At 34.6% G+C, this 19,869-nt stretch overlaps 1 protein-coding gene across 1 annotated transcript in view; it reads right to left on the bottom strand.

Annotated features, from left to right (window-relative positions):
- Nucleotides 1-2,728: 2,728 nt before the first annotated feature.
- The window catches only part of LOC149793196 (uncharacterized), a 495,646-nt gene continuing 478,505 nt past the window's right edge, over nt 2,729-19,869 (bottom strand). Inside the window, exon 10 of the transcript XR_016422729.1 lies at nt 2,729-2,778. The gene's annotated coding sequence lies outside the window, so the exon portion shown is untranslated. The remainder of the gene's footprint in view (nt 2,779-19,869) is intronic.

Raw genomic sequence — 19,869 nt, forward strand, 5'->3', positions numbered from 1 at the left:
CCTATTCACTTGCATAATATCAACTAGGAACTTTCATTGTCATAATTGGCATTTTACAGTTGGTAAAATTGTACAGAAGGGCACGATGTAAGAAGATTGAAAAAGGATAAAAGGAGCCATGGTGCAAGGTGTAGACGGCAAACTTCTTACCGGGAAATACTCGTTACTATTTACATTATCTTCAATGAACATGGTGCTAGATGCATCAGCTAAGGGAATATGAAATCCAACTGGTGCTTGTCTTTCGATATGGGTTACCTTTAGCAGAGAAAGAGAGAAAAATGACATTGTAACAAGACATATTTATTAATTGCCTAATACATTTTACCATTCTATAAGACCTGCAAAGTTATAAAAGGGTATAGATCGTTCAAATCTAAATCAATTCAAATAATTGAGAACAATCCATCCTAATGATTCAGAATTGCAAGTTAGTATAGTGGTAATAACACCAAGATTTCTCGAACAATGTAGGAGATCATCAAATACATTTCTTTATAAATTCCAACAAAAATATATTGGTATGATTAATGAATATTTCTATTCATAAATGCGTCTTTATTTACATATTATACATTAATATATTGCATACATTATCTGTCATTTTATGTGTTTTTAGCACATTATTTTCAATTTTTGATGCTAGTTATTATAAAAGTATTTATTCATAACTTTATTTATATATTGTAACCATACACATTTCCACTATTTTATACAATGTTTGCAAGTGTTAGGAGTACGTAGTAAACTACTCCATGTGTATGTTTATGTTTGGTCGCTTGTACACTTTGTCCAGCCAGTGACTGCAACTGCATATCATTTTCATGTAAAAAAAATTATTTTTTCTTCGTATTCGGGAATTTTACATTTTCTTGTGTAATTATAATTTCATATTTTCCATCGCTTTAAAAGCGAACAAGACCATGCACATTTTCAACTTGCATCAGTTCGAAATATTTTTACTAAATCGAATGTAGATGTATAACGGCATGTTAAAACCATCTCACATATCCACGTATTATCGTTGTTTTTTTTTTACCAAACCACATCCGGAATGAATATTAAATTTGTATCAAACATGGATATATTTCCGTTGTACAAATAAGAAAGCATTAGTAAAACATAATCAGTTTCAGTAGCAAATGTGGAGTTTGCATCTAAGATAACAAAAAATATTTGCTCTCGGTTACATATTGGAGCTAACTATGTATTCACACCTTGTTTCCAACGGCAACAAGAAATTGTTTAAGATCCTGTAAAGGATCTTTTACATCAGCGTCCCTTTGGGCCTGGTCTTCCTTCCGGAATAAATAAAGATCGTCTAGTATCTGAAATTTGTACATACATGTATCATCAAGCTAAGCTAGCCATTAAAACTACGTAATAGAGAAAAATGAAAACAGGTCAGCACAAGACAAATAATACTACAGCGCGGTGATGGTAGACAAAAATCACTTGACTTATATAAATGACACAGTTTCAGAAGTCAAGAAGCGATAATGGGAAAAGAAATGGAAAGCAGTGAATGGGCACAATATGGTACAGACTAATGAAAAAATATTATGAGAGGTTCAGAGCCGAATGGACGAAGCACATAAGATTATTAGTGTGTAGGTTCAGTATCGTCCACTTAGAATCAGGTAGTTATACTTAAAGATATCCAATAATTGGCTGTTAATCAATGGCTATATTCCATTCAACAAATAACAATTTTTGTGCATGCAATTTGTAAACTATTAAGCCAATGTTTTAATCATTAATTAATAATGATATCCACAGCTATAGGTAGTATATTTTTCATCTTTCCCTCAATGCTTTTTTATGTCTGTGTCTACAAACCCCCCCATAAAAAAAAAAAAACAAAACAACTGAGACGTTTCCTTGGAGATGCATCCTTCTGATATATAAATCATCATGTTTGAAATAAAAATAAATTTACAATTTTAAAGTTTTACATATTTAATAATTAACTAAGTACATCTAGAACCGTTTATTTGTTGAACTAATTGTAAGATTACAAGTTTTAAACACATTTTGGTCATAGGTGTACCAGTAGTGAAAATAACGCTAGATTACACATTGTACTTGAGTGCTAATTGAGTGCTAATCAGGCGTTTATAAGGACACTGTTCCAGCAAGTAAAAGGTTAAGAACTGGTCATCTCTTTCCAATGCTGTATATTGGGAGGGCCTTGCATGGACATGATTACATAATAATTGGCTCTGATATTACCTGTCGAAATCGTGGTATTAAAAATGACCTAACATTACCTTTGCTGCTTCAACAACATATTTGTAGCTGTCATATCAAAATGGATATGTACTGTTAACGTCCACATTCATAGAAAATGACTGTAATGGACTTGATGTTATACGCTTGAATAATAATTGGCGTTGACCATGCTGGCTGAAAGTTACTTACTTCAAAAACATTTAAATACACTGCATCATTATACCTTTGCTGCAATTTACTTATACTCAAATAGATTTGTTAGGACTACTAGGTGTTGTGTGATGTGATTTGGATTTTTAACGTAGCTTCAACAATTTTTCAGTCATATCGCTACGATGTCTGCAATGTGGCAGTTTATAGTGATGTCTAGCACTGGGGCATCATGCCGCAGACATGTAACATGATGTCCCACCCAGTCACATTATCCTGACACCGGGTTGACCAGTCCTAACACTAACCTCTTAATGCTGAGCGCCAAGCGAGGCAGCTGTAAGTACCGTTTTTGTAAGTCTTTGGTATGACTCGGCCGGGGATCGAACCCACGACCTCCCGCATCCGAGGCGGACGCTCTAACCACTAGGCCACCGGAGCGGTGGGACTACTAGGATATTCAGTACTATTATATATTCCAGGTCTTGATAATTGATCATTTTGAATAATCGGTAAATCCCCTGGCCACGGTGATAAATACGGCTATCACGACAAATCACACATCATCATGAAACGCACGTGCTTCACCCACAAACCTTAAAAGATAACAATAGCGACCAAAGTCCCACTTTCATTACCACGGCGGAAAGATGCAATTCGAAACTAAATTAAACCTATCTTCTCAGTAATACGCACGCACTCAACACAGACAAGTACATATTCATTTGGTCAATTTAAATATATTTAGCAGTGATAACACCATACATGCATCTTCTAGAATGAACAAAATTAATATAAATATGTATTAAACTTTCTTCCATGAATGTAATTATAACACTCTTTGTTTGCTTGAAACCAAACTTGATAATTATAAACCTCATCTCCTTTCCAGGTTATACGTTTATTCATCCATACAAGGAGACATAAATATCTTTTCAAATCGGATGATACAGTGGAATTTATACAACTGAGCTGTATGATTCTTTTAAGCACTTGATTTCATCCAGTGAATATCATGTCGTTACTGTTATCAATCTATAATGCTAACGGTTGCAAAGATATCATTTTAGGTGTTTTTGTACTGCTGGAAATTAATACATTTGAACTGCCACTACAAGTAAAATGTTTGATTCAGAATTCACATTCATGGGTATATCACACAACAATGTGATTTGCTAGTAGATATGATTGACAAAATATCCACTAAGTACGACATACATTTTTGTCTGAATATCTGGATTGTGACTTCATAATTACATAATATTTAAGAAAGTCTTTTCATGACATTCAAAACAATCATGTCGTAAGAAATCTAAGAAATGTAAATATTTTGCAAATGATATAATTTGAAATGAAAACATAAAATTAACCGGAAATATAACACGCTATCTGAAGGATAGTGTTTTTACCTTGATTCTTGAATCAATAAATGTGTCAGATGCATGGATTGAGGGAATTATATTTACTATATATTTGTAATATATAGAGGGCTACTGAAAATCAAATTAATGCAGAGTATTATAGTCGTTTTAGGAAAAGTGTTCACATCATGTCTGAAGAAAAGCGAATCCGGATTTTGTAAAAGGCTGTCAACAACTGATCATGTTAAGTATTGTGTTCACTCGTGGATATCCTTAAAGGAAGGAAAAGGAAGTTCGTTCTTTTTTTGCACTTTAATCCTTGTATTATTCAATTTGGTTAGCTTGATTCGGCAACAACTTGTTACTTACAATATTTGATTTGAAATATATTTATCATCATATAATTGGCATCATATACAGTGGTATAAAATATTTTATTGCGTTAAACGATGAAACAAAACAGCTTGTAATAATGAACTTTGTCTAAGGGCAAATATATTTCATTCAGAGTTCTACTTATGTATTGATAATTTAGAAATTTTGTTGTGTCAATATAACAGTAAATTAATTCAAATTAAATTTCCCCACGAGGATATGAACATGCTAGCCGAGATTGTATTTCATCTTTGTTCAGCTTATAATGTCGTACTAGTTGAGAATTAAAAACAAAACTCCAGGAGAGATCAAAATGTTTGAAACATTCTGCAATGATTAGAACTTAAATATTAATTATAGCAAACCCAAAAAATATTTTGGAGGTAGAAGATTCAAACATGCACAATCCTTTTTAGATTGTCAATTTCTGAAAGTGGTTGATCATTATAAATATCAAGCCGTTTTTGTCAAGATCCAATAAATTTCGCAAAGCAGATGTGTTATTGATCAAGTACGTCAGGCTCTAAAACGTTCATTTGAAGAAAATAATAAACTTCAATTTGCCTTTAAATATGCAGTAATTTAATGATGAGAGTCATATATGGGGATATACAAATCTTGATCTAATTGGAAAATTCAATAATTATTTTTTTTAAGGAAAATACAAGGTTTTCGAAGTGCACTAGTTCACATATTACAATTAGTCCCGAGCCACTACACGTCACTATCAATATGTTTTTGATTAAAATTACTATCACTCTTGAAAATAAAAGAAAACAACTCCTCAAGTATGGCGCGTCTTGCGTTTTGATATTGTTTCAGACCATTTGACTATAAAAGGATAAAGACAGTTCTTCAACAGGTATGTTTATGTATTGTTAATTTGCATTATCTGCTAGGTTTCTATAATTCATTATATGCGATGGATAATTGACTTGACCCAGTCAAAATTAAATTCATTATCTAACATAAATTGATTTTGGTTTGATAAAAAACATGTATCTCAAATCTCAATCTAAGTCTGACCACGAAATGCCGGGTGTACCCCTGTTGTGTACAGACCTGACTGAACTTTATAAAGAAACATAAATCCATGCCTCAGAATTCTCTGGGATATCAACATTTCTTAACAGATACAACAAAGTATTATTGAAAAATTTAAGTTTAAAGACACAAACAAAATATTACTGAAAAGTTTAAGCATATTTATTTGTACAATTATGAACGAATCATATAATTTAGAAGCGGTATCGATACTAACATATATTACGTTTATATTCATCCCTTTGCGGCTTTTGTACACGTTAAGTGAAATAAATCAAAGGAGTTTTTACTGCAACCATTGATAGCTCACTTTTTCTTTCGTTATCCTTAGGGTTGTAATGTTAAATAATCCATGCCCTCTCCCTTTCATTTTTTATATCCCCCCTCCTCCTGCTCTCTCACTCTGTCTCTGGTTTTCTGTGTCCTTGTGTTTTAACTCTTCTCCTAATTATATATATGATAAACAATGATGGCTTCTTAGCTAAACGATCTTTGTACGTGACTCATACGCCAAATATGTATGATTTGAGCATCATTTATTTTCAGTATAATAAATTATGGTCTGTTCTGTTTTAAGGTAAGTACACCTGTATCATAAATCGAGAGAGACAGTACTTTCAAATTGTCCATACACCCTGGAAGAAGGGGACTGGGGGTGCATGAAAGGTATACATAAGTCACTCGCACTAACACCTTCACCTTTCATCTACTCCTGCTAATTCAAACATTTACCATTACGCAAACTTCATCTGAAATGTGACAATTGTTTGAGGTAATTACGTTCAGCCAATCCCTGACATACTGTCCGTTAAATATGGGTTCGGTTGGTTTCGTTGAATATAAAAGATTGATCTGCCTGTTTTGAATTAGAAAGAGCTCTTAATAATTCATAGGTAGCACACATTTTTATATAAGTACAGGTCTGTAGGTCTGTAGGTTTGTCTGTCGGTCTATATGCATGTATGAATTTGTACCTTTCTTTCCATGGATAAATTGTACTGTCGGCCAATATTCTCCACATAATCTATGTCGTCTTCACTGATGTCCAGCAGGTAAGTGTTCATGTAAATATCTCCTGGTTTCAGAGGTGGATATTGATATGCATGACAATAATGAAGAAGAAATAATGATAGAATATTTAGGAAAATGATGTTTGCCTCCATATTATAAACAACCAAAAATGGCTTCATATTTATATCGGCTGCTTTTCTTTTGTGTGGTGTTACTCACAGTATAGGTAATTATATCTACTGTCACGGAATGCAAGCTGAATCTGAAAACGAAAAATTAAATTCCCCCATGTTATACGTACACTGAGATAAAAGGATATGATAACTGGTACACGTGATCCAGTTTGATACATATATTCCCAATCTGCACAACGCTCACTCTAATGTCATCACCATTAATATTGTACTCATGCTATCATATTAAAGAATTCATCCTACCTTACAAAAGAATATATGTATTACAATGTTGACACTAGTTTATACCTTTTTATTCCAGTTATAATTGAAAATGAGTAACAATGATTCTGAAATCTTTTTGCACGATGTAAATAGCCAAATTGTCCAGCTGATACGGTGCATGAATCTCGGCAGTCAAAAGCAAATCTTTACGGCATTATTACAGGATCGATTGATAAAGCATTATATCACAAGAAGCGTGATTTTGATTGCAAATATTGCAGATAGTTCTTCATATTATTATAGCCTATTATCAAGTTGTTACCATTGTCGGTGAATCATAATCACCAATTGAACCAGATAATTCAGAGTTAACCTATACCGTTGTCAGGACCATTGCCACAAAACCCTTGACTTTTAACTTAATGATATGAATTCTCTCTTGATAACTATTTCCCCATCACTCTTTATTTCATGATATATGTGGTATATGAGAGGCTATTGTCTTGATCAGATGTAGAGTTGGACTTGATATCTGTAAATTTTGGTGACCTTCACTGATAGGAGAACATGCTATGCTATTTGGACGCTTTAATACTAGCAGTTGTTGTTATCGACTTTGGTTATCGTCACGGTTCCGGAAACATGCTATGTCATTTGGATGTTTTAATGCTAGCAGCTGGTGTCATATACTTTGGTGCATTATGGCTTACGAGCATTCCATTCGGAACTGTTGTTTGGTTTCCTCATACGCATGTACATTCATGAGAGCTGTAACTTTTGATGAAGAATTATATGCATACAGGTTCTATATTAATTGCTTTGCTATCGAATACAACATCCATATACATAGTTAAAATTAAATTCAATGTATAGTATTTTCCTGCAGGAGATTGTAAAAGCTCTTTGAAATTGTCGCATGTCAAGTTATTAATGAAGAGTTTTCTGTCATAGAAATACCAAACTTGCATTTCCAGCGATGTTCACGCAGCTAAAGCCAAGCGAAATCTCATGATTTCGCTGTCAGGTTGACTATTGATTGCTGAGAACCCACCATAACTGTTCTTTCAGACATTTCCATAACAGTTTTAAATGGAGCTACCTTATTGTCATCACATGACCATCAGCCATTACGGGACTGATATGGTAATTTTAACGGTAACGTTTCACATTTAATAAAGTGTCATTTATTTGCACTAGTATAAAAATACTCAGATGATCGCCATGAACCATTGTTTGATGAATTAGGTACACTGCATTTGAATTGTTTTTATACTCTTCCAATTTTCTACTCTAACTTCAATTTGTTTAATCATATTGCAGCATTTCATGGGGGGGGGGGGGGCGGGCTGTTCTGCATGTAAGGTCTGGCTTCAAACTAAGTCAGAATCAAGAACTAAATATTCATTAGTGTGGCCTTACGGTCTGTCTAACCAATTAATTTTCATCTAGCTACAGCAATTTGTAATTCTGTATGAAAATCATGTATACCTCGATTTCTGTCTTAGAAATCCAACATGACTGTTTATTTATGTAATAATAAAGTACTGTGACGACATGATACTATATCTGCTACACCAGAGTACATATACTTGCACCATCACCTGTTTGGTGGTTTGGTTCGAATCTGTATAGAGTACGAATGCAAAATTCTTTAAGCTGCGTATCTATCTATCTATATTTCTATCTATCTATCTATCTATCTATCTATCTATCTATCTATCTATCTATCTATCTATCTATCCATCTATCTATCTATCTATCTATCTATCTATCTATCTATCTATCTATCTATCTATCTATCGATCTATCTATCTATCTAACTATTTATCTATCTAACTATTTATATATCTATCTATCAATTTATCTAACTATTTTTACACACACACACACACACACACCCACACACGCACGCACACACACGCACACACACACACACACACACACATATATATATATATATATATATATATATATATATATATATATATATATATATATATATGGCTTCGAAATTAAGACATTTTTTCGAACCCAGCTAATGTTTTACTAATCTTCATACAAATTCCACTGATCCTGCTAATATCAAACAAACTACGGTCTAATTTGAACACTAGCACCAGCTTAGAACAACAACACACGTATTTCACCCTGAAAACTCGTTCGTGCACATTTTTAGAACATGATTCATCATTAGGTATAGATACCACACGTTGCTCTGATTCAGAGGATCAAACGGTTTGCTTTGATTGCACGTATTTCTATACCATTATGTGTTGGAAGTGTTATGTGTATTTAATTTGTTTTGTTTATTCGCTTTTCTCCATGATTATATACTGTGTATCTCTGTATTTTGTCATTGGCATGTGTCATAAATGAAGATAACAGTATATCTGACTTGTGATATTTATTTTGTAATTATAATACGTAGTTAATTTTTCTTTTTCTTTATGATTATAGTTTAAAGATTCAGATCGTTATTATTAGATGTAAGCATGTTTATTTGTATCCGAGTGAGGACATCAGTTCCTGATATTTTTGACAACTGTGAGAAGGAAACTGACCTAGATCTTGGATCCCTTTTTATTTTTTGATTTTTATATTAATTTTGTGTGCTTCAAAATTACCCATTTCTACCTTAATATATGAAGTGGAATCATTGTTATTGTTGTGTTACGGTTTTAATTTTGGTTGGATTTATTTATTTAAATTATTCACTTGAATTAAAAATGGCTCAGTAATACTTCTTGGACTAAATCGTTATTTCGGAATTATTGTTACTTTTTTCATTGACCGTTTGGATTATGTTATTTTGTTTCATAAATACTGTTAACAAGTCTCCACATACCAGCGAATGGCATACTAGCACATTATAGACTACAGACACATGAACACATTCAACATTGGAATTTAATTTGGGACACCACTGGAATTTATTTGGAACTCTATACGTTTTTAAATTGCGATGGAGCTTGTAGGGGTATTTGGAATTTAAGCCACAATACTGTAAGTTCTTTGTAAATTTTCACTTTGTGTTCTAGTGAAATAAATTATTAGTTGAATTTTACAAGGCGATGATTTCGATTTATTTCTTATTTACTATAGCACCATAGAGTCGTAACAGAAGCTCGTATATTATTCTTTTAGAGACGAGAAGTGAAACAATTTACAGCCATCACGAATGAATACTCAGTAAAGAATTTGTATATCATCCGATCCACTCCTGGGACATATTTCAACCATGTAAGTTCATTTATCTTACGTTTTATTTTCTTATATTGACCGTAATTATGCTCGCACCCTCTCTTGTTCTCTTCGATAGTCTGCTGCTTCGTTGGCATCTGCGTAGTCCTTGCAAGTACGTCTACATGTCGGCAATTGTCACCACACAAATCATTGATTGTTTATCAACAAAAATATACATATTTAAACAGATTGTTTATTAAATTCTGGACTATTCGCTATGTCGTCAAGCGAGATATGTTCGAATTTGTCAATACCAGCCTGAAACACCAGTCATGTGATTGTATTCATTGTTGAAATCAATGCATGTGGACAGTATACAATGCTGGTGTTACCTTGACGAGAATGAGATCATGTTAAAGCCTATCCATATAAAATGCTATTCTGCAATAGATTAAAGTTGTTTTTCTTGCTGACAGTTATTTCATAGTATTCCTGTCCTTTATTTGTACTGCAGGCATACAAAACTATACAGCCAACTAAGACGACGGAGTGACAGAAAACTAAAAGAGGTATAAGTTAGGAGGAAGAAAACAGAAAACACGAGAGTGGTTAAAGGCGGAGGAAGAGAATACAATTTAGCAAATGAAGAACATAAATGAACAGAAAACTTGAGTGGAAGGACAGAAGAGATGGAGCTAGGGGAGCGCTCACCAGTTAATTTGAACTTTTGAGAGAGTGACGTAAGTGAGGTGAAACTGTTTGCATTTGTAACATGCACAATGGAGATAATGTTGGCATACCTCTATATTACTTTTATGTAATCTGGCTGACATTTCTGTGGATACTGTACTTGTGGAAATTGTACATGATCTAAGCACACGGTACAACAAAATGGATGCTCCCCTGTGCTTGACAAATTAACCAGAATTATTCAAAAGTACACTAAGTTTAGCAATTATTAAAATAGAGAAAACGAATTTTGCTGAAGTAGACAATAGCATTTACTGAAAGGGAATTAAAATTTCTTTTAACAGCACCTAAGATATACAAAGTCTTTATCATATAGCCAGAGTAACCCAGTGAAAAAATCATGGGAAATTCTTTTTCCTTAAACGAGCACATCTTAAGTGAGCCCAAACTGTATACTCTAGAACCTAAATTACACCCAACAATCATATATCAAAATAAAGGGAATTAAAATTTCTTTTAACAGCACCTAAGATATACAAAGTCTTTATCATATAGCCAGAATAACCAGTGAAGAAATCATGGGAAATTCTTTTTCCTTAAAATTCTAACCCTATGCAAAATACGAAACTGTAGAGCGCCACCTAGATGATATTTTTGCGGCAGAAGTGGAAACGTTCTAAGATTACTGAATAATGGCGTTCAATTTATTCGAAGATGGGTTCTAGACAAAGTAGTCCAACATTGACTTTTATCACGTATGTTTGACTTTACAATGCATCTGATGATAACATTATATTCAAAACAGTGATAAAATCGAATATAAATTAGGTAGAACAGGTTGTCTTATCACTAATCGTGTAACGATTACAGAGAATAAAACATACGATGATGTCAATTACAGAAAATTCAGACAAGCGGATTCAGAAGCTGTAATCTCCTCAGTTAAAATGAACATTGTTGCAAGAACAACATATAAAACTGATCATGGTAAATATATCCTATGCAAATAATGAAAATAGATATTTATGTCAATGATTATGTTAATGATTAGACCATCGTAACACGGTCGACACACGCTGGCCATTCATCATTGATACAAAACGTGGTGCTAAAATGGGTCCAAACTGTCTAATGTTAGAAACATATCACCTTGGACAGCAGACATGTGATGCAGATGAATTGCCCTACTCGAAAGCGGCTTCAAAAGCTGACAGCTTATCATCATTGTTGAAAAACATAATCACACAACCAAGAAAGCCATATAAAAAACTCTTGCTTTTTGTTTAGTAGGTTCTGAAAAGTTTTAATGTATCGTAAAATCTGACCTCTGGTGTTAAGTACTACAATATGCACACGAGAAATTAAAATGGAGCAGTAGTGTAATTACATATCACAATTCCTTAAGGAGCCAGGCAGGCTAAAATCGCGCGATTGGTCATTGCTGAGAAATATCGTCGCCCTATCTCAACTGTTATTACCACCGAGGCTGACACACAGGCAAGCCGGTGCTTTTTGTCACATACTTTGTGATTTTCAGGATTATTGGGCAATTATAAGAAGGTATACCAGCCTAGAAGTGATGCTGGAAACGTCTTTAAAGCAGCTCACGGGAACGTCTGGGTCTAAGAGGAAAATTGTTCTTGTCGCGGACATCGCAAAGTAAAGGTTCCATCGCGGCATTAAACATGCGTTCGTACCTTCACGTGGTGCCATTTTACTCTTAAACACTGGAGAAACCGATACGATCAATGGCACAATCAATAAAGAGTTTGCATCAATACACATGCAGCTTGATGATTACACAAGAACCGGTTCATGGTGGTCTCTTTCCGCATGCTCCGAAGTTCATGCTGATATATTTACCTTTCCCCAGTGTAGTTATATCCCAAGCCAAGCCCGTGTTTAGAGGAGAGCAGGAATAAATTTGAAAAACAACACTTACGGCTGTTTTACATGGGTGCTGTTATACGCGCTTCATCCTGCTTGTAATCATACGGATCAACAATGAAAGTACAAACAGTGATGTGTAAACTAGAATTCGGAAGAAAACAAATTCTTGTACAGATTACTGGCATCAGTAAGTTTGAACATTTCAAAGCTGACATCGATATTAAGGCAGTTACTTGAAAGAGTGACCGCGCAATCAATAGATGCACCCGTGTGGGCGAAGGTTTATCTGTTGTTTTTGATCAACATGGAAAACGTGAACGCTGTGATGTCCAAGAGACGAGGTACCACTGCCTGTGTATGCAATATGTAATCCTGAGCACGAAACAAGAACGTATCCCTGTCAAGGCTGCATACATATATTTACCACCGAACAGTTACTTGACCACCATGCATTTTCCTCTGATGTCATCAAGGAGAATTTGGCAAATACTTTCTGAAATTTACAGTACAACAGAAAATAAAAGTCCCATATTGCCGGTTAAACGGACTTTGAATATTGGAACATTTCTGAGGAAGGATAGTAGATTGTCTGGGGTATGTCGTCTCCCTCGGTATACAGTCAAATATGACGAAAATTGCTGACACAATCCCATGCAAGCTTTGACAGTTTTTCATTCTGTTTATTATGTCACTGTGCTTCACCAGAAATTATCTCGCTAGCGACTACACAATGACATCTTAGCAATCATATCTCCTTAAACAATCCATGTGGCTATTTTTTTAACACCACATGTGCCGTAAATCGTATTCAAGTCAAGGTTGATATTATCCTTGGCGCGTTGAGCATGGATATGCTAGTAACACGCAGCATCGACGCGGTGTACATGCTCTTGTCCGGAATTCGTTGAGTTGTTCAACTCCAGTCGTGCATCTAACCTTGCTCCGGGTTCTTGGCCTTCAATCACTGTATCCAATTATATATCTTTCAACAGGATATTTACACCAGGTTATCACAGTGAGTTTGGTTAACACGGCAGCATGGTAACCTCTGCGTTTGTTTTGGATCCGAAAGGACCGGAGTCGGAGATTCTGACAAGAAAATCTTCATTGCTCCTTACAAAATGCAGGTTCCAGAGATCTCGGTTCTGCCTTTATGCAGTGAACCCTAGACAGATTCGTGTATGAGTTCTCATGAAGCATTGTATCAAATATGAAGTCTTGCTGATGTTGCATATAGCAAGTGGTGTTCAACATTTCGCTGGAGTAGAAAAGAAATTACCCAGCTCTGGCAGTCGGTCCCTTGAATGGGACTGCAAACCGTGACATCCCATGCATTGTTTTGTTGGCAAGAATTCAATTCGTCCGTTAATTATTGGCACGACTGGTCATCTCCACGATAATAATTTCTCGGTGCCATCATAAAACCACAAAGGTGTTTTATGTGAAGCACCGACATGCCTACATGACTATAGTAATCTGGAACAACTGTTGCTTGTTGATCTTTCATGGGGCTGATGCGCATGGCCTTGTAAATATTAACTGGACCTACTGTGCCGTTGATTACGCTTAGCAGAGGCGATTAATTGAATCCGGAGAGATAATAATGATATTGGAGCTGAAGTTGGCGTGTTCACACAAAAACTCATGTGCTCAAAAAGACAAATAGTAGGTAATTGTGAAGATCCATAACCACCTTCCATAAATAGATTACAACACAATGATTTGCCGACAAAGCTCGTCATTGGAGCGGATTCTTGACAATTTCATTCGTGCCTCTTTTTACAGAAACCCCAAATATATATGATGTTGTAAATATTTTCTGGCACGTGATTGTCCAGAAATGTTATTCTTTAACTTGACTGGAAAGGACAATGACATCAGCAATGTATGGAATCATTTTGTAAAAGCTTATAATAAATATGCAATCATGAAACATGCATTAGTCAACGAATTGCGGACAGAATATATGGCAAACACGTAAACATGAACTAGAAGCTTGAGCCTTGAATGAACTCGAACTATTGGTGGAAGCGAACCTGAGCCTGAACCAAAAACATCCTAAGAACTCGAACCATAAAAAATCAATCCCTTACGCAAACATAATCCTACATTTAATCCACGCGTACAACGTGCAATATGGCACAATGAAACATGGCAGAGACTTCCAAACGTTCGCGAGCTGCCAATATAAATCGAACCAGAACGCTCACCTGAATATAAACCCACGTTTAAATAAGAACTTTGTCTGGCGGCGAAAACAATTTCAGAAAATCCCCAAGTAGCAAGTACGTCACCTATACGAACCTTCTAATCCCTAAAAGAACATCTACCTGAATTCTATCCCGACATTTGCTTGAATCCAGGAGGCAAGATAAATAATAACTAAAGACAGGAGAGGTTCTTTACCAGTTTCCCCAAATTTATTACCAGCAACAACTCGACTAAATGTGATCGGTTATGAACATTGGTGAGGTAAATTAGAACCGGTAACAACGCGCCATAATTCATCAATCATACCATATCCACTTTCAATTATTGCTTGCCGACAACATCATGAATCCAGAAACGTTACAGAGAAACAGAAACAGGAAAAACATCGAAGATGCATATGACACTGAGTTCTAATAAGCTTCAAATCCTATTTGAAATCTAATGTGCAATGCAGTTTCTCATTACAATCACAACACCCGAGCATCACCCAAGTTATTACAATTTTCTCAAAGAAGCCAGAATACCACGTTGGTTTCCAGGCATCTATTATCGAATGGGTGTCAAACTCAGTTCTGTCATCTACAATGAATCTCAGCAGTGATGGGATATTGCACAACCGTCATTAAGGATAATTTTCGGGTTATGCGAAAATATTAATGAGATTCCAAAACGCAAAATAAGTATGTCTGATTAACGAACATACGTTTTAGGTCCATGGATCAGGCCAGACAGGTGTTGGATCTCTGCGGGGAAACTTTTACGATACAAATGTATATTAGAGGGTAATCTGATTCAATACCCGCCACAGTTGGTACAATCATCAATGAAGCTACTCAAGAACTTCTGCCATTATTGCGTGTTTCTACAATAATATCTGCAGTTGTTTCAACAATCAATGGTTCGCACACAGAGTCACATGGCTGGCAAAGTTGCTGCAATATCATATTTAAAACATTTATGATTTTACATGGTATATAGTATCGTAATGATTGCATCATATTGCCTATATATATATATATATATATATATATATATATATATATATATATATATATATATATATATATATATATATATATATATATATATATATATATATATTTGTGTGTTTATTGTAGTGTGTGTGCGTATCAGTGGAAAGTTTCGTCTTTAATCAAATTTGCAGTTGCTTTGATCAATTGTCTTTTCTTATATGTTTTATACAATGTGGCGTAAAAACAGACACTATAATCAAGATGATAATGCTCAAAATGAATGCTATACATTGCACGGTACTTTTTCCACCTACGAAAGTAATTTCAAAAATCATCAGAGTCTGCTAAATAAACGGGCTAATCGCCTGATCAAGTAGGTAAAGTTCCATCTCAAACAAAATCTCCTTGAAATTTAAATCAGGCGCAATGCACCTGTTATCAATAATACAATCATACACCAACTTGTATGCGACTGGTTTTGCGATGATAACAAACAATATCAAACGTTTTGTGCCACGTATACATATATTTCATTGGGCATATTCTTTGACTAAATCTATATAAGTAACAAATAGTTACAGTGTATTGCTTCAGATTCGTCGTAGATGTTTTCTTTTTTTCCTCTAATGGTTTCGAATGTGGAATAGTTTGCTATAATATGATGTTAAAAGCATTGCATTAATTAATGTGTTCTTCATGAACTTCATTGCCAATAGAGGTAATATATTCTCTTATTACATCAAAATTAGAGTATTCGCTCCTCGCTTCCTGGATGGCCTATCCGATGCCAGCGACTTCACCGTTTCCTCGACGATATGAAATAATGACTTTTCATATTCTTGTTCTCATTAGCCTGGCCAAGTTTACGTTGTTGATGTTCTAAGATAATGGCTAAGTCGAAGTCAAATAATTTATCAAGATCCTCACGGTATGTATCTGAAAAATCATACATATTTTTAGCATGTTTTACAAACATGTGATGCATGTAAACAAAACAGCGATTTAATATCTGTGAAATACATTCCCACACAGAGACTAAGTATAATTTATTTTATAATATAGCATGATACATAATCATAGTGGTAGGCAGTTGTCAGTGCAGGAACCTCGTATAGTAACGGGGAGGCTGATCGCGAGTGATTTAAGGGTAAAAACATATAGTACAGAAATGTTCGAATCCAATACTTTATATGGCCCTGATAATATGTGAAGTGTGGAAGCAAAAGGCTGCACATCATAGGGAGAAAGGCAATGCATTGAGCAATGGACTGTACGGTGCACTCATCTTTAACCTTGCCCACAATGTTGCAAGAGGTTCTATTGACTTGGGTATCCGTTTAATCGTAGAGGTTGCAATCATCGGCCATGTCGCGATACGTTTCGATGGTCTCTACTTGCAGCAACTATCCTTGATAATGTTCAGTAAATGTAATACATCCGGAGATTACAGAGGTCAAGGATTGTCTGCCAGTGTACATTAGGCGATTAAGCTTGGGCTTTGTCTCTTTTTGGACTGTAGGGTGGCAAGGCTTTCCTTGAATTAATCGCCGAGTTGGCGACCAAACTACGCAGCTGCTACCCTCTCACTCAGGATGATGACTTTCGTGACATTCAAATTCGATTGATTCCGACGGAAAGATGATCTTTAGCAAAAACCAATAAAATTTAATATAGATGGATATATTTTAGGTTACTGTGTAACAAATAGTGTGAGCAAAAATCATGTATCAAGTCTAATGGTGAGCAAACATCATCTCTCTCTGGTAATAACACCGTCGAAGAGAGAAATCTCTATCCTTTACATTTTCTTTTTTAATTAATTGATTATAATTATTTTCGTGCTACCCCCATAAAAAACAGCGGAGGAGTTACTTAATGTTTCATAGGAGAATGTGACCATGCATTCCGTGGTTTTGGCTATTCGTTAATGCCATACTAGCTGAGATGAAAAAAAAGTCCAATAGAAATTTAGTTGTATATCATACTGCAATGCTTGGAAATTACATATTACTTATGGCAAAACCTCACTAATGATTATTGGGCATGACACTTCAATCATACACAGTTTGTTTTAGATGGGAGTCATTATATAGAGGGTAGTTTCTTTTCCTATGTTAATGACGGACATGTTTCGTCGTGAGGTACCAAAAGAACACGACAGTGTAACGAGATGAAATATATCCAGTATTAAATTAGGTAAAAACAATTTTATTTTTATTATATATTAAACTTGCTCCCAAATCGATATTTAGAAATGAAAAACTCACTTTCAGGCGAAACACGCTAACCCCCTGTTCGTGTGTGTGTGTGTGTGTGTGTGTGTTTGTATGCTGTAATATTGGTGTCTAGTACCGGGGTATCACGTGCAGACGTGAAGCATCATGTCTCACCCAGACACATTATCCTGGCACCAGTCCAACCAGTTCTAATAAAGAATCTTAATACTGACCGCCAAGCGAGCCAGCTGCAAGTGCCATTTTTATAAGTCTTTGATTTGACTCGGCCGGGGCTCAAACCTTTTCGTAAATTCACCTCACTTTCATAGCTAGATTATAAACATATAAGTGACATAAGAAAAGGGTGCGATGGGTTGACCGAATCTAAATTACGTTTTTTGTCTCTTTTATAGTTCTTAACCCTATCTGAAAACAAAGTCCGATTCAATAATATATCAAAACAGGTTGGTTGCTGTCACGGAAGCAGGGGGAATTAAAGTCATGGATACGTTAACAGCGTTTGGACAAAATACTTTAACAAAGATTCACTATACTATCTGAAATTTAAGACAGCTTATGTATATATTGGTTCAGTCTTACATGAATACTCCCTTTTATTATTGCAAGCATGATTGAAATTCTTATATTTTTACGTTTGAAACAAAATGACATATTTTTCACAGCTGAAAATATAAGGAAATGAAAAATTATTTCGCCAGTAAGTCTCTATATTTCACACTTAAGCACAAAATATGTATATTTTTTTGTCCTCACAAAACCCAGGACATTTGGCAAGACAAGGAATCGCGTTGTTAATAGGTTGCTGGAACGAGTGGACACTTTAAATTACCATTGGATCTGCAGTAAATATCTTTGACCACAGCACTACACCAATACTTTCCTTACGAGAGTGAAATATACGGACATAAAAATACAAATCTAATAGGAAGATATCATAACTATTTGTAATGAATCTAGCGATTCCATGTATGAAGCATATGCATAATTAATCCGGCAACCACTGCATATCATTTTGAATACACGTATGATTAACATTTTGCTATCGCTCATTAATGGAAAGGAAAATAAAAGTTGTCAAGTTTGGTATATATATATATATATATATATATATATATATATATATATATATATATATATATATATGCAAAAAAGACCTTGAATAAGATAAGCCCTGTATGCAGTCTAGCCAATGATGACAAGGTAATCTGACCAAACAACAATATAGCCCATATTGTAGTACAGTATTGTATTCTTGCCGAAATTACGTTGTCGTTGTTGGAAACTGACTTTGTCGAATTAAATAGAATAAGAATATATATATATATATATATATATATATATATATATATATATATATATATATATATATATATATATATATAAAGAGAGAGAGAGAGAGGGTGTGAGATACAGACAGACAGAGATACACAAGAGAGATACAGATACAGAGAGAAGTAGAGTGGGAGGCGTTACTTGAAAACGTTTTGTGATATCATTTTAATAAATAAATAAATGAATAAATAAATAATAAATAAATAGATAAATAAATAAATTAATAAGATGTCATGTTTGTCAAATGTGATTATATACCAGGCTATAAATAATAATATTTTTTTTTGCGATAGTGCTAGTTTCATATGTGTATAACGTTCCTTTCGTACAACGTGAGTCTTTAGCTTACTGATTTCATGTATTTAAGTAAGCTGATTCAGTCCAGATAGGCTCACTCTTGATAGCTGACTTTGACTATTGTATCATGTTTGAGTTATGCAGGTGTTTACCCTTGGAGTTCGGTTTGTCTAGTTTATTTTCTGCAATTCATAAATCTTTGCTGATATGCCTTCCGTACCAACTAATCACAGTTTAAGTTACCCTTTCTAACCAAATCACAGTCAGCACTATGTTGTACCGACAGTGAAGTGTAGTCTTCACGATCATTGCTAAAATGTATACTTCATATTAAAACGATGTCTAATGGTTTCTTGGTTATTTAAAGTTTTCTGCCATTTCCTCGGAGTGTAGAATGTATGTATCTAATTATTTTTCCTGAAAACAAGCACTAGCTTAATATTTCTAGTAAATTCAAAACCTGAGCTTGCGTGTAAGGGGGAGT

The sequence above is a fragment of the Sinohyriopsis cumingii genome, chromosome 8, assembly GCF_028554795.1.
Source record: "Sinohyriopsis cumingii isolate HCF-2022 chromosome 8, ASM2855479v2, whole genome shotgun sequence".
Taxonomy (NCBI): domain Eukaryota; kingdom Metazoa; phylum Mollusca; class Bivalvia; order Unionida; family Unionidae; genus Sinohyriopsis; species Sinohyriopsis cumingii.